At 36.9% G+C, this 13553-nt stretch overlaps 1 non-coding gene across 1 annotated transcript; it reads left to right on the plus strand.

Moving 5' to 3' along the window:
* Positions 1 to 2881: 2881 nt before the first annotated feature.
* Positions 2882 to 2989, plus strand: LOC112781349 (small nucleolar RNA R71). Its single transcript, XR_003192131.1, has one exon. It is a non-coding gene; the product is annotated as a small nucleolar RNA R71 (small nucleolar RNA).
* The last annotated feature ends 10564 nt before the right edge of the window (positions 2990 to 13553 follow it).

Below are 13553 nucleotides of genomic sequence, written 5' to 3' on the forward strand. Positions count from 1 at the left end.
GATCATGGTTCCTAGTGATCCATGCGTTTGCATAGAACTCTTGAACCATTAAGATCCCGACTTGTTGAATGGGGTTGGTGAGAACTTCCCAACCTCTTCTTTGGATCTCAAGTCGGATCTCCGGATACTTATTCTTTTTGAGTTTGAAAGGAACCTAAGGGATCACTTTCTTCTTGGCCACAACTTCATTGAAGTGGTCTTGATGGACCTTTGAGATGAATCTCTCCATCTCCCATAACTCAGAGGTGGAAGCAATTGCCTTCCCTTTCCTCTTTCTTGAGGATTCTCTGGCCTTAGGTGCCATTGATGGTTATGGAAAAACAAAAAGCAATGCTTTTTACCACACCAAACTTAAAATGTTTGCTCGTCACTGAGCAAAAGAAGAAACAAAGAAGAAGAAGAAGAAGAAAAAGAATGGAGGAGAAGGAGAGGGGTGTGTATTCAGCCAAGGGAAGAAGAAAGGGTGGTGTTGTGTGTAAATGAAGAAGGAATGAGGGGTTTATATAGGGGTGGGGTGGGGTTTAGGGTTCGGCCATTAGGGTTGGGTTTGGGAGGGAAAAGAGTTTGAGTTTTTGAGGTAGGTGGGGTTTATGGGGAAGAGGGGATAGATGTGAGTGGTGAAAAGATGATGGAGAAGAGTGAGTGAGGTGATTGGTGAAGGGTATATGGGGAAGAGAGTTATGAAAAGGTGTGAAGAGGAGAGAAGGAGGTAGGTGGGGATCCTGTGGGGTCCACAGATCCAGTGGGGCCAAGGACTTAACATACCTGCTCCAATTGGGCGTTTAAAACGCCCTTGCTGTGCAATCCTGGCGTTTAACGCCAGACTGCTGCCTGTTTCTGGCGTTAAACACCCAAATGTAGCCTGTTTCTGGCGTTTAACGCCAGGTAGATGCTTGTTTCTGGCGTTAAACGCCAGCTTGGTGCTTGATTCTAGCGTTAAACACCAGACAGATGCTTGTTTCTGGCGTTTAAACGCCAGAATGCTCCTCCTCCAGGATGTGCTATTTTTAATGCTGTTTTTCATTCTGTTTTTGATTTTTTAGTAATTTTTGTGACTCCACATGATCATCAACCTAATAAAACACGAAATAAAAATAAAAATAAAATAGATATAATTAAATAACATTGGGTTGCTTCCCAACAAGTGCTTCTTTAATGTCAGTAGCTTGACAGTGAGCTCTCATGGAGCCTCACAGATAATCAGAGCAAGGTTGGAACCTCCCAAGACCAAACTTAGAATTTGAAAGTGGGGGTTCAACACCAAACTTAGAGTTTGGTTGTGGCCTCCCAACACCAAACTTAAAGTTTGACTGTGGGGGCTTTGGTTGACTCTGCAGTGAGAGAAGCTTTTCATGCTTCCTCTCCATGGTTACAGAAGGAGATCCTTGAGTCTTAAACACAAGGTTGTCCTCATTCAGTTGAAGGACCAACTCTCCTCTATCCACATCAATCACAGCTCTTGCTGTGGCTAGGATGGGTCTTTTAAGGATGATAGATTCATCCTCTTCCTTCCCAGTGTCTAGGATTATGAAATCAGCAAGGATGTAAAGGCCTTCAACCTTTACTAGCACGTCCTCTACTAGTCCATAAGCCTGTTTTCTTGAGTTATCTGCCATCTCTAACGAGATTCTGGCAGCTTGCACCTCAAAGATCCCCAGTTTCTCCATTACAGAGAGTTGCATTAAGTTTATTCCTGATCCCAGGTCACACAAAGCCTTCTCAAAGGTCATGGTGCCTATGTTACAGGGAATTAGGAATTTACCAGGATCCTATTTCTTTTGAGGTAATTTCTGCCTATCCAATGCATTTAGTTCATTGGTGAGCAAGGGGGGTTCATCTTCCCAAGTCTTATTACCAAATAATTTAGCATTCAGCTTCATGATTGCACCAAGATACTTAGCAACCTGCTCTTTAGTGATGTCTTCATTCTCTTAAGAAGAGGAATACTCATTAGAGCTCATGAAGGGCAGAAGGAGGTTCAATGGGATCTCTATGGTCTCTAGATGAGCCTCAGATTCCTTTGGTTCCTCAAAGGGAAACTCCTTATTAGTCACTAAACGACCCAGGAGGTCTTCCTCACTAGGATTCACGTCCTTCTCCTCCCTTGCAGGTTTGGCCATGATGGTCAAATCAATGGCCTTGCACTCTCTCTTTGGATTTTCTTCTGTATTGCTTGGGAGAGTACTAGGGGGAGTTTTAGTGACCCTTTTACTCAGCTGGCCCACTTGTGCCTCCAAATTTCTAATGGAGGACCTTGTTTCATTCATGAAACTGAAACTGGCCTTAGATAGATCAGAGACTATATTTGCTAGCTAGATGGATTCTGCTCAGAATTCTCTGTCTGTTGCTGAGTGGATGATGGAAAAGGCTTGCTATTGCTAAACCTGTTTCTTCCACCATTATTAAAGCCTTGTTGAGGCTTTTGTTGATCCTTCCATGAGAAATTTGGATGATTTCTGCATGAAGGATTATAGGTATTCCCATAGGGTTCACCCATGTAATTCACCTCTGCTATTGTACGGTTCTCAAGATCATAAGCTTCTTCTTCAGAAAATGCCTCTATAGTACTGTTGGATGATTCCTTCAATCCATTCAGACTCTGAGAGATCATATTGACTTGCTGAGTCAATATTTTATTCTGATCCAATATGGCATTCAGAGTATCAATTTCAAGAACTCTCTTCCTCAGAGGCGTCCCATTACTCACAAGATTCCTTTCAGAAGTGTACATGAACTGGTTATTTGCAACCATGTCAATGAGTTCCTGAGCTTCTGCAGGCGTTTTCTTTAGGTAAATGGATCCACTTGCAGAATGGTCCAATGACATCTTTAATAACTCAGACAGACCATCATAGAATATATCTAGGATGGTCCATTCTGAAAGCATGTCAGAAGGACACTTTTTGGTCAGTTGCTTATATCTCTCCCAAGCTTCATAGAGGGATTCACCTTCTTTTTGTCTGAAGGTTTGAACATCCACTCTAAGCTTACTAAGCTTTTGAGGAGGAAATAACTTGGCTAAGAAAGCCGTGACCAGCTTATCCCAAGAGTTCAGGCTGTCTTTTAGAGCAAACAGGAAAAGCATAAGCCTGTAAACCTCGGAGTCAACCCCATTGGTCTTAACAGTATCATAGATCTGCAAGAATTCAGTTTAGAACTAAAAAGGATCTTCTGATGGAAGTCCATGAAACTTGCAGTTCTGTTGCATCAGAGAAACTAATTGAGGCTTTAGCTCAAAATTGTTTGCTCCAATGGTAGGGATTGAGATGCTTCTTCCATGTAAATTAGAATTTGGTGCAGTAAAGTCACCAAACATCTTCCTTGCATTGTTATTATTTTCGGCCATGTCTCCTTCTTTTTCGAAAATTTCAGTCAGATTTTCTCCAGAGAGTTGTGCTTTAGCTTCCGTTAGCTTTCTCTTCAGAGTCCTTTCAGGTTCAGGATTAGCTTCAACAAGAATGTTCTTATCCTTGTTCCTGCTCATATGAAAAAGAAGAAAACAGGAAAGAAAATATAGAATCCTCTATGTCACAGTATAGAGATTCCTTTATGTGAGTAGAAGAAGAAAGGAATAGGAGAAGAGAAATTCGAACACCAAGAGGAAGAGAGGGTTCGAATTTTAAGATGAAGAGAAGTGTTAGTAAATAAATAAAATAATTAGAAAGAGATGAGGGGGAGAGAATTCGAAAATTAAATAAAATAAAATAAAAATATTTTTGTTTTTAATTTAAAAATTAAAGTTAAAATTCGAAAAAGAAAAATAAAATTAAATTAAATTTAAAACAATTAATTAATTAAAAAGAAATTTTGAAAAAGAGGGAAGGATTTTCAAAAATTAGAGAGAGAGAGTTAGTTAGGTAGTTTTGAAAAAGATAAGAATCAAACAAAAAGTTAAGTGGTTAATTTGAAAAAGATTTGAAAATCAAATTTTGAAAAGATAAGAAGTTAGAAAAGAAGTTAGAAAAGATTTTGAAATTGATTTTGAAAAAGATGTGATTGAAACTTATTTAGAAAAAGATTTGAAAAAGAAATTTAAAAAGATTTGATTTTGAGATTTTAAAGTTAATTACTTGACTAACAAGAAACAAAAAGATAGGATTTAAAATTTAAAGATTGAACCTTTCTTAATAGGCAAGTAACAAACTTTAGGATTTTTAAATCAATCACATTAATTGTTAGTAAAGATTTTGAAATTATGAAATAAAATAAGAAAAAGATTTTAAAAATAAATTTGAAATTTTCGAAAATTATGAAAGAAAAATGAAAAAAATTTGATTTTTGAAAAAGATTTGAAAAAGATAGGATTTTTAAATTGAAAATTTGATTTGACTCATAAGAAACAATTAAATTTAAAAACTTTTTGACTAAATCAAATCAAATTTTCGAAAATTATGAGTGAAATAAGGGAAAGATTTTTTTTTTTGAATTTTTAATAATGAAAGAGAAAAACATGAAAAAGACTCAATGCATGAAAAATTTGGATCAAAACACACAATGCATGCAAGAACATTATGAATGTCAAGATGAACACCAAGAACACTTTGAAGATCAAGATGAACATCAAGACTTATTTTTGAAATTTTTTTTAAGAAAAGAAAAACATGCAAGACACCAAACTTAAAAATTTTCAAACTTTAGACACTAACAAATTGAAGATGCATATGAAAAACAAGAAAAGACACAAAACAAGAAAATATGAAGATCAAACAAGAAGACTTACCAAGAACAACTTGAAGATCATGAAGAATGCAATACATGAATTTTCGAAAAATGCAAGAAAGAGGTAAACATGCAATTGACACCAAACTTAAAAACTGACACAAGACTTGAACAAGAAATATCAAATTATTTTTTATTTTATGATTTTATTAATTTTTTTCGGTATTTTTTTGAAAATTATTTGGAAAAATCAAAATAAGGATTTCAAAATTTTTAATGGGAATTCTAGGAATCTTGCAATGTTAGTCTAAAGCTCCGGTCCAAGAATTAGACATGGCTCACTAGTCAGCCAAGCTTTCAGTGAAAGCTCCGGTCCAAAATACTAGACATGGCCAATAGCCAGCCAAGCTTCAGTAGATATTGCCTACCTCCCATGTATACAACAACTATGTGTGTAACTGCCAAATGGGTGAAGATCAACAAGCTCTTGTGATGATAAGTTGAAACCTCGGTCCAAAAGATTAGACATGGCTTTCAGCCAGTCAGGATTCAACAAATCATCATGAAACACTAGAATTCATTCTTAAAAATTCTGAAGAAAAATATATTTTTTAAAATATGTATTTTTTTTGTATTATTTTCGAAAATAAGAAATAAAAAAAGCTTAAAAGAAAAATAAAATTACCAAATCTGAACAACAAGATGAACCGTCAGTTGTCCAAACTCGAACAATCCCCGGCAACGGTGCCAAAAACTTGGTGCGCAGAAATTGTGATCATCAACAATGGCGCCAAAGACTTGGTGCTCTCAATCGTGAATCACACTTTGTCACAACTTCGCACAACTAACCAGCAAGTGCACTGCGTCGTCCAAGTAAAAACCTTATGTGAGTAAGGGTCGATCCCATGGAGATTGTCGGCTTCAAGCAAGCTATGGTCACCTTGTAAATCTCAGTCAGGCGGATCCAAATGGTTATAGAGAATTGATAATTAAAACGTAATTAAAATATAAACTAGGATAGAGATACTTATGCAATTCATTGGTGAGAATTTCAGAGATGCTTTCGTTCCTCCTGAACCTCTGCTTTCCTACTGTCTTCATCCAATCATTCATACTCCTTTCCATGCCAAGCTGTATGTTGGGCATCACCATTGTCAATGGCTACATCTCGTCCTCTCTGTGAAAATGGTCCAATGCGCTGTCACTTCATGGCTAATCATCTGTCGGTTCTCGATCATACTGGAATAGGATTTACTATCCTTTTGCATCGGTCACTATGCCCAGCACTTGCGAGTTTGAAGCTCGTCATACCCATCCCTTCCCAGATCCTACTCGGAATACCATGGATAAGGTTTAGACTTTCCGGATCTCAGGAATGGCCATCCATGGGTTCTAACTTATACCACGAAGACTCTAATATCTCGAACATGGTCCCCTGTATTAGATATCTAAGAGATACTCATTCTGTCTCGTCTTCAGGTAGAACGGAAGTGGTTGTCAGGCACGCATTTATAGGTGAGAATGATGATGAGCGTCACATAATCATCACATTCATCATGTTCTTGGGTGTGAATGAATATCTTAGAATAGGAATAAGCTTGAATTGAATAGAAAAACAATAGTACTTTGCATTAATACTCAAGGAACAGCAGAGCTCCACACCTTAATCTATGGTGTGTAGAAACTCTACCGTTGAAAATACATAAGAACAAAGTCTAGGCATGGCCGAATGGCCAGCCCCCAAAACATGATCAAAGGATCAAAAGACAATCCAAAGCTGTAAATACAATAGTAAAAAGTCCTATTTATACTAAACTAGTTACTAGGGTTTACAGAAATAAGTAAATGATGCAGAAATCCACTTCTGGGGCCCACTTCCTGGAGTTGAACACCAGTTTGTAACCTGTTTCTGGCGTTTAACTCCACTTTGCAACCTGTTTCTGGTGTTTGACTCTAGAATAGGGCAAGAAGCTGGCATTGAACGCCAGTTTGCTTCATCTAAACTCAGACAAAATATGGACTATTATATATTGCTGGAAAGCCCTGGATGTCTACTTTCCATCGCAATTGAGAGCGCACCATTTGGAGTTCTGTAGCTCCAGAAAATCCACTTCGATTTCAGGGAGGTCAGAATCCAACAGCATCTGCAGTGCTTCTTTAGCCTCTGAATCTGATTTTTGCTCAAGTCCCTCAATTTCAGCCAGAAAGTACCTGAAATCATAGAAAAACACACAAACTCATAGTAAAGTCCAGAAATGTGATTTTTATTTAAAAGCTAATAAAAATATACTAAAAACTAACTAAATCATGCTAAAAACTATGTAAAAACAATGCCAAAAAGTGTATAAATTATCTGCTCATCAGGTTTACACATGATTAATACATGAGTATGTACCCAATTCTCATGATTTTTCAACAAAAATGTAAACACACTTTTATCTCTACCCAATGTTCCCAACTCTCCCAAAATCAAATGATGAACACTTTCACTAGCCTAAGCTAATCAAAGATCCAAACAAGGCACATTTATTGTTTTTCACTTAGGCTTGTAATGTGTTACAATTAAGAACAAATGGGTTAAGCATAGGCTCAAATTGGTTATCAATGGAAGATAAAAGGATATGCTATTTGGGTAAGTGAGCTAATTGAACAATGGCCTCAATCATATAAATGCATGTATACACAAAGTAATGGACATAAAGAATCAAACAAATCAAAGATTACAATCATAGGAAGAGAATAATACACACAAGAATGAAAGTAAGTGGTTATGTATGATGTAACCACACAATTAGGCTCAAATCTCACATGCTTGTGTTCTTAGCTCAAAAATCATGTTCCACAAAGTATATAATTCAAGCAAGTTCTAAAATTTTTTTTTCAATTGGGGTGCCATAGATAAAATTCTTGGAAAATATCATGATTTTGACTAAGCTTAATATATACATATGCAATGCAGCCAAAAATCCTAAAAGACCTAAAAATGAAATGCAAAAGTGTTGGGATTAGAAACTTGTCACCCAAAAATGCCGAGCGGTCGGACGACCTCCCCATACTTAAAATTTTGCACCGTCCTCGGTGCATCCAAAGATGAGTAAGGGGGTACGGCGACTTTCCTAGTTGCTACCTTCAGTTGGTAGGTCAACTGATGCTGCGTGTTCTTCTCCAACTTCCATTTTTGCTTATGATGATTCAACCTGGACATAGAAAATAGGAGATAATAAGACAAGTAAATGCACAAGCAAGGAAGCATGGATTGTTGGAATGAGGTAAATCACTAGAATTGAGTGAATGAATTGGTGTGACAATAATGAAAAATAAGTGTGTGGGTCCTAACTTGCATGCGGTTTAGAACTCACACCTAGTATTTAAAAATCATGTCACAATTATACAAAAGAAAATATGCACTTCACTCATTCTAGTGTGCTTGAGATACTTTAAAAGACTTGTAGGCTAAAACAACCCAACGAGTAGTGAAGAAGCATAAAAGCATTCAAGCAAAAATCAAGCAATTGTGAAATTGGATAATGTATGGACATTGATTGACGTGCAAGTAAATTTGATGAACAAAATGGTATAGAGAGCTCACACATCAAACAATGACACATATTGAAGTTGTTGCAACACCTAAGTGACATAGAGGTGAAACACATGGATCCTATGGAACTTAGGAAAAAGAAGATAGAAGTGGAAATCAATCACATAGCAAGCATGGCCCACAAACTTTTTACAAAGCTCAAAAATATGTCACTATGTAAGCTTTCGATCTAATTTCACACCCACACTCTCAATGCATGAAATAGGTGATATGAACAAAGGGTCAATCATAAACAAGTATCACCTAAAAAAATGCAATGATAATATACAATTGCCTAACAATAGATGATGAATGCATGGTGGCCAAAACATGCAATTCAAAGAGTTAAGATGCATGAAGGCAATGTAGCATGTACTTGGTATTCATAAATGTTCAACATGAAAACTTAAAACCAAGTAATAAATTGTAACTTCAACAAAGGAACCCAACAATGACAATAACAACAATGATGTTAAACTAACATCCTATTATTAATAAGCAGCAGTAAACAGTAAACAAGATTAGTAATCCAACACTTATAATGGAAAACAAAAATAAATTAACTAACTAACTAAAAGAAATGGTGTTACATGATGCTTGGTAGTGTTGGATGATGTTTTAAGAGTGGAAGGAAAAGAAGAGAAAAGAGAAGAAGGAAAGAAATGGAAAGAAGAGAAGAAAGGAAGTGTATTGAAAGAAGGGTATCTGCACGTACGCATGCATGGCGCGCGCACGTGGATGGTGGCGCAATGGAAGTGGTGCGTACGTGTACATGGCGCGTCCGCGTCGACGGCTTATTTTGAGAGGAGCGCATACGCGCAGGGTACGCGTGCGCGTGCCTTGGGCACAAAATTTGCACGCTTCAGGCACAACTCTCGGGTGAACATATGGAGGGGGGAAAACTCAATCCACGCGTCCGCGCACATGGCGCGTGCGCGTGGATGGCCGAAATTGCTTGATTCACGCCTACGCGTGAAGTGCACGTGCGCGTGGATGGTGCTCTGTTTTTCAAATTTTTTCTATGTTTTTGCACCAAACCAAGCATTCCAAACCTCCAAACAGCTACCAAAACATCATAAAACCTTATTTAACCTACTAGACTCCCAATTAAATTCAACTAACTAAACAAAACATGAAATTAAACCTAAATTACCAATATTTTCAAAGGAGAAAATGAAAAGATGTTACCATGTTGGGGTGTCTCCCACCTAGCACTTTTAGTTTAAGTCCTTAAGTTGGACATTGGGAGGCTTCTTGTCAAGGTGGCTTATGCTTGTATCCATCCTTGAACCTCCAAGAGTGCTTGTCCTTCAATCGGTTGTCAAAAGTTCCAACCTTCTTCACTAAGCTTGAGTGAGGTTCTCTCCAAGACATGGGCTCCCAAAATTGACTCTCATAGGGTAATCCTGTAACAACCCTGATTTTCAAGTACATGAGATCTTTTCTGAAAGTACGGATTTCTCCGGAAAATCAGTAAAGGAAACACCTCTGTTATATCATCAAGCATCTAAATCCTCATTATCATTATGTCATCCTTAAGCTATAACCTCCTCTGAGGCAAGCTCGATAATGCAATCCCGAAGAACCTAGTTTTTGAACCGTATCGGTTGGCAGTTTTGATTCTGATTTTCGTAAATAGTCTCTGTTTGACGAACCGGACTCGATTCATGAGAGGAGAGATATAATAGTATAATATTATCATTATATTAGTATTAGAAAATTCTTGAATGACATTATAAGGTTACCTGGTCTGTTTTTGTTAAAAACAGAAAATCGGTTTAACCGGGTTTACGGTTTACTGGTGCAGCTTAGCACCAGCACTCTCTGATGAATTTAGCAATGCTAAGGCCTCATTATACATGTTCTATTCTCATAATAAATATGTTTCTAGTGTCATTTATGCTAGTAGCTTAGAAAATAATTTATAGAGATGTTTTTAGGAGTGTTCCGATACACCTAGTTTTAGTAGTTGTACACCAGAGATATTTTAATATTATTTTAATCCACCTCCAAACCAACCAATCACAACTCACCTTACACCCCCAAGACCTCCAAGGCTGTCTCATTTCATCATTTTGGCCGAAAATAACAAGAGAGAAAAGAGAGAAACTTTCATGAACACTTAATCTTCAAAGCTTGATTTCTTCTAAACTAAAACTCAAATCAAAACTCCGATATCACCAAAATGATCCTCTCTTCTTCCTCTACATAACCATGTAACTTATCAAGGATGGAAATAAGGTGAGATGGCTGTCTCCCTCCCATTTCAATTCGGTTTTCAAGGAAAACCATGCAAAACATGTGTTTTCTTGATGTTCTTCCTTAGGAATCATGCTTAACTTGACTTGAGGGCCAAGAAACGTGAATTTCCAGCAAGTCTAAGGTGAGATATCTCTTCCTAACATACTGAGTGAGATTTGGTCAGTTGAGAGTTTTTGGATTTAAAGTTGTTCTTGATGTGATTTAGGAGGAAAAAGTGCTTAAGGACCACCTGAAAGTTTAACCGAATTAGGAGCAGCAAAACCAGGTAGGGATTGACGAATTGAATCTTGATTGATTGTGTTTGAGTTGTGTGATTATGATATGGTTTGGCTGTGCTTGAAATTGATTGTTTGTATGAGTAATTCTTTTTGAAATTTTGGTGAAAATTTGATGAAATTTGATAAAATTCAAGCTATGAATGTGTGTTCTTGTGGCTGCTGGAAAATGAAACCCTAGAGCTTAAATTTATGTTCAATTTGTGTTAAAATCATGTAGAAAAGATGGGGTTTTAGTGGCTGGAAATTTATTTTGAATTTCGGTAAAAATCGGTTGCTGAAAAGACTGAAAAACGGGTAAAAACAGAGAAAGAATTTGAAGAATATACGAAGAACACGAAGAACACTTTGAGTGTGGTGAAGAACATTGAAGAACACCTTTTAGATCTTAGAAAGGGCAAGGAAGTAAAATTTTTGGTGTTTAAGGGGTTATATGGTAATTTCTGGAAGTTAGGGTGGTAAAAAGTGAATTTTAAAGGTTAAAAGTAAAAGGTAAGTTAATTTTCGAAAATTTAGTATTAAAATAATAAATAATAATAAAATATTAAATAATAATATTTAATTGAAAATAATATTTTAATAAAAATAATAAAATAATGCGGAAAATGCAGTTTTCTTTAAAAGCTTTAGAAAGACAACTTTAAGTGCAGAATCTCATAATTACCTTCATAAAACACTTAGGGAGTGGTAATAACATGATAGTGAGGCAAAGATAAAGAAAAGATAAAAAGTTAAAGAAAAGATAAAAACTAAAGAAAAAGTCTGTAAAATTTTAATGACAAAAAAACAGACAGAGACTAGCAAACGAACTAGGGCAACTTAGTTAGTACTTGAGTTGCGACTAGGGTTAGGTGTTATATGAAAAGTTAAACTGTTTCAGTACAGACTTAATGAACCTATACCTGGGACAGGCTAACTATTCATACCGAAATTTACATAAGCTTTAAATACACTTGTTAAACAGAGAAATCATAGCAGAATAAAGTAACACAAAGCACAGAGTAACCAAAGTAAAGTAAAGAGATACAAAGAGAAAAGAATAATATGATAAAGAGAAATGGTTTGAGCCAGGATATTGTAAAAGTGAAAGATGTAAAGTTTGTACAGTATGATTGAACAGAGAAAGAAAGAGGTACTGCATAAGAATGTGAAAATGATGATGAATAATGAGAATGATGATGAATGATGATAATGAGAATGATTATGTAACGATCTGCTGCATAAAGGCAGTCAGCTAGATAGTGGTATGACCACAGAACATTTTCCAGTGTTACACAGCTATTGAGAGCTGTACCTGCAATTGATAACCTGGGATCACTTGCAGAGAATATTAATTCATACACGGCTAGAATGCCGCACCTGTAAGGCAAGGATTGCTTACAGAGAATATGATTTCATACACGGCTGGAATGCCGCCACCTGTAAGGCAGAGTTTGCTTACAGAGGATATGACGCATACGTCGGTTAGTGAGAACTGTACCTATGCTGACTGGAAAACCATACCCGTTTCAGTTGCTTCGGGTTACGTCGAGAGCGGGTAGAAACTGACAAATGAGCTCATTACCTGCGCTAGGGCTAGACATGCATCATACTTGGTTGCGCATTTCCTTTGTTATGATTGTGGTATGAATGTATGATTTCCTTGTTTGTATTCCATTCTCTGCGCTTGTGTTATTTTCTTGTATTCTTCTGTTTGTGTTCTGCTATCTCTTTTCTCTATCTTCTCTACTTATCTGTGTTTTCTAATTACTGCTTCTTTGTATTCTGCTAATAGTCTGCTAAACAACATAGAATGAATGAACGTAACTAATAACCCCGACCCTACTAAGAACTCCCCAGTTCTTACCCCTTCTCTCTCCCTTCCCCCTTCAGATGGAAGTAAGAGTACCTTACCATAGTTTGCTGATGACCGTTCGCAAGAAGAGGATTCTGCTCTAGATAGTCTTCTGAGTCTAGGGTGAATATCGTTCTCTGATTATATGTATATACTATGAGACCAGCCAATGTCTGCACCCCGTTCGTATGCGCACTTTAACCTAAATCCTATGTACGAGATTCCTATTGTGTGGCTACTTCATGAGGTAGCAGAGAGACGTCCTATGGAAAAGTCTGATCGTGCAGAGGAGTAACAGATGATGTTCTATCTTTTGATGACGTTCCACCTGACTTGAGTTTTGAAGACCTAGAACGTACTTTCCCTCGCTTTAGTAGTTTAGAGGGACTAGGTGAGTATAGAGTCTAGGCTAGCCTAGGTGCCAGCTTAGGGACCTCTTGAACAGTTCAGGACCTGGGATGTTGTATGTATATACATGTATATAGATATTATTTAGCTATATCTAGGGGTGTTCTAACTAACAGTCTATATTCTAATAAAGGCTGAATCACTGAATGTTGTCAACTACTTGTGATGTATTTATGTGTGGTTATTTATAACTGTTTTATCTATTATTATTTGTGAATTGATTATAAATGATTCTGTCTATTAATCCAAACGTTTTCAAAAAAAAAATACACCTCGCAAATTAACTACGCTTTTAACAACGAATCAGGCTCATATGATAAATAATAGATAATAATTAGGAAGACAAATTGGTAGCGCTCAGTTTCCGGTATGATCTAGACATATTGAAAATTGGGTCGTTACAATTTGGTATCAGAGCAGTTCGTTCCCAGTAGAACCTGGGGAGTGGGCTGACTATGCTTCATTGCATACTCTGTTGTGTGTCTCATGCGTATAGGATATCCCAGTGATATATGTTGCATGATTGTTTCTGTGTTTT

This window comes from Arachis hypogaea, chromosome 19 (assembly GCF_003086295.3).
Source record: "Arachis hypogaea cultivar Tifrunner chromosome 19, arahy.Tifrunner.gnm2.J5K5, whole genome shotgun sequence".
Taxonomy (NCBI): Eukaryota; Viridiplantae; Streptophyta; class Magnoliopsida; order Fabales; family Fabaceae; genus Arachis; species Arachis hypogaea.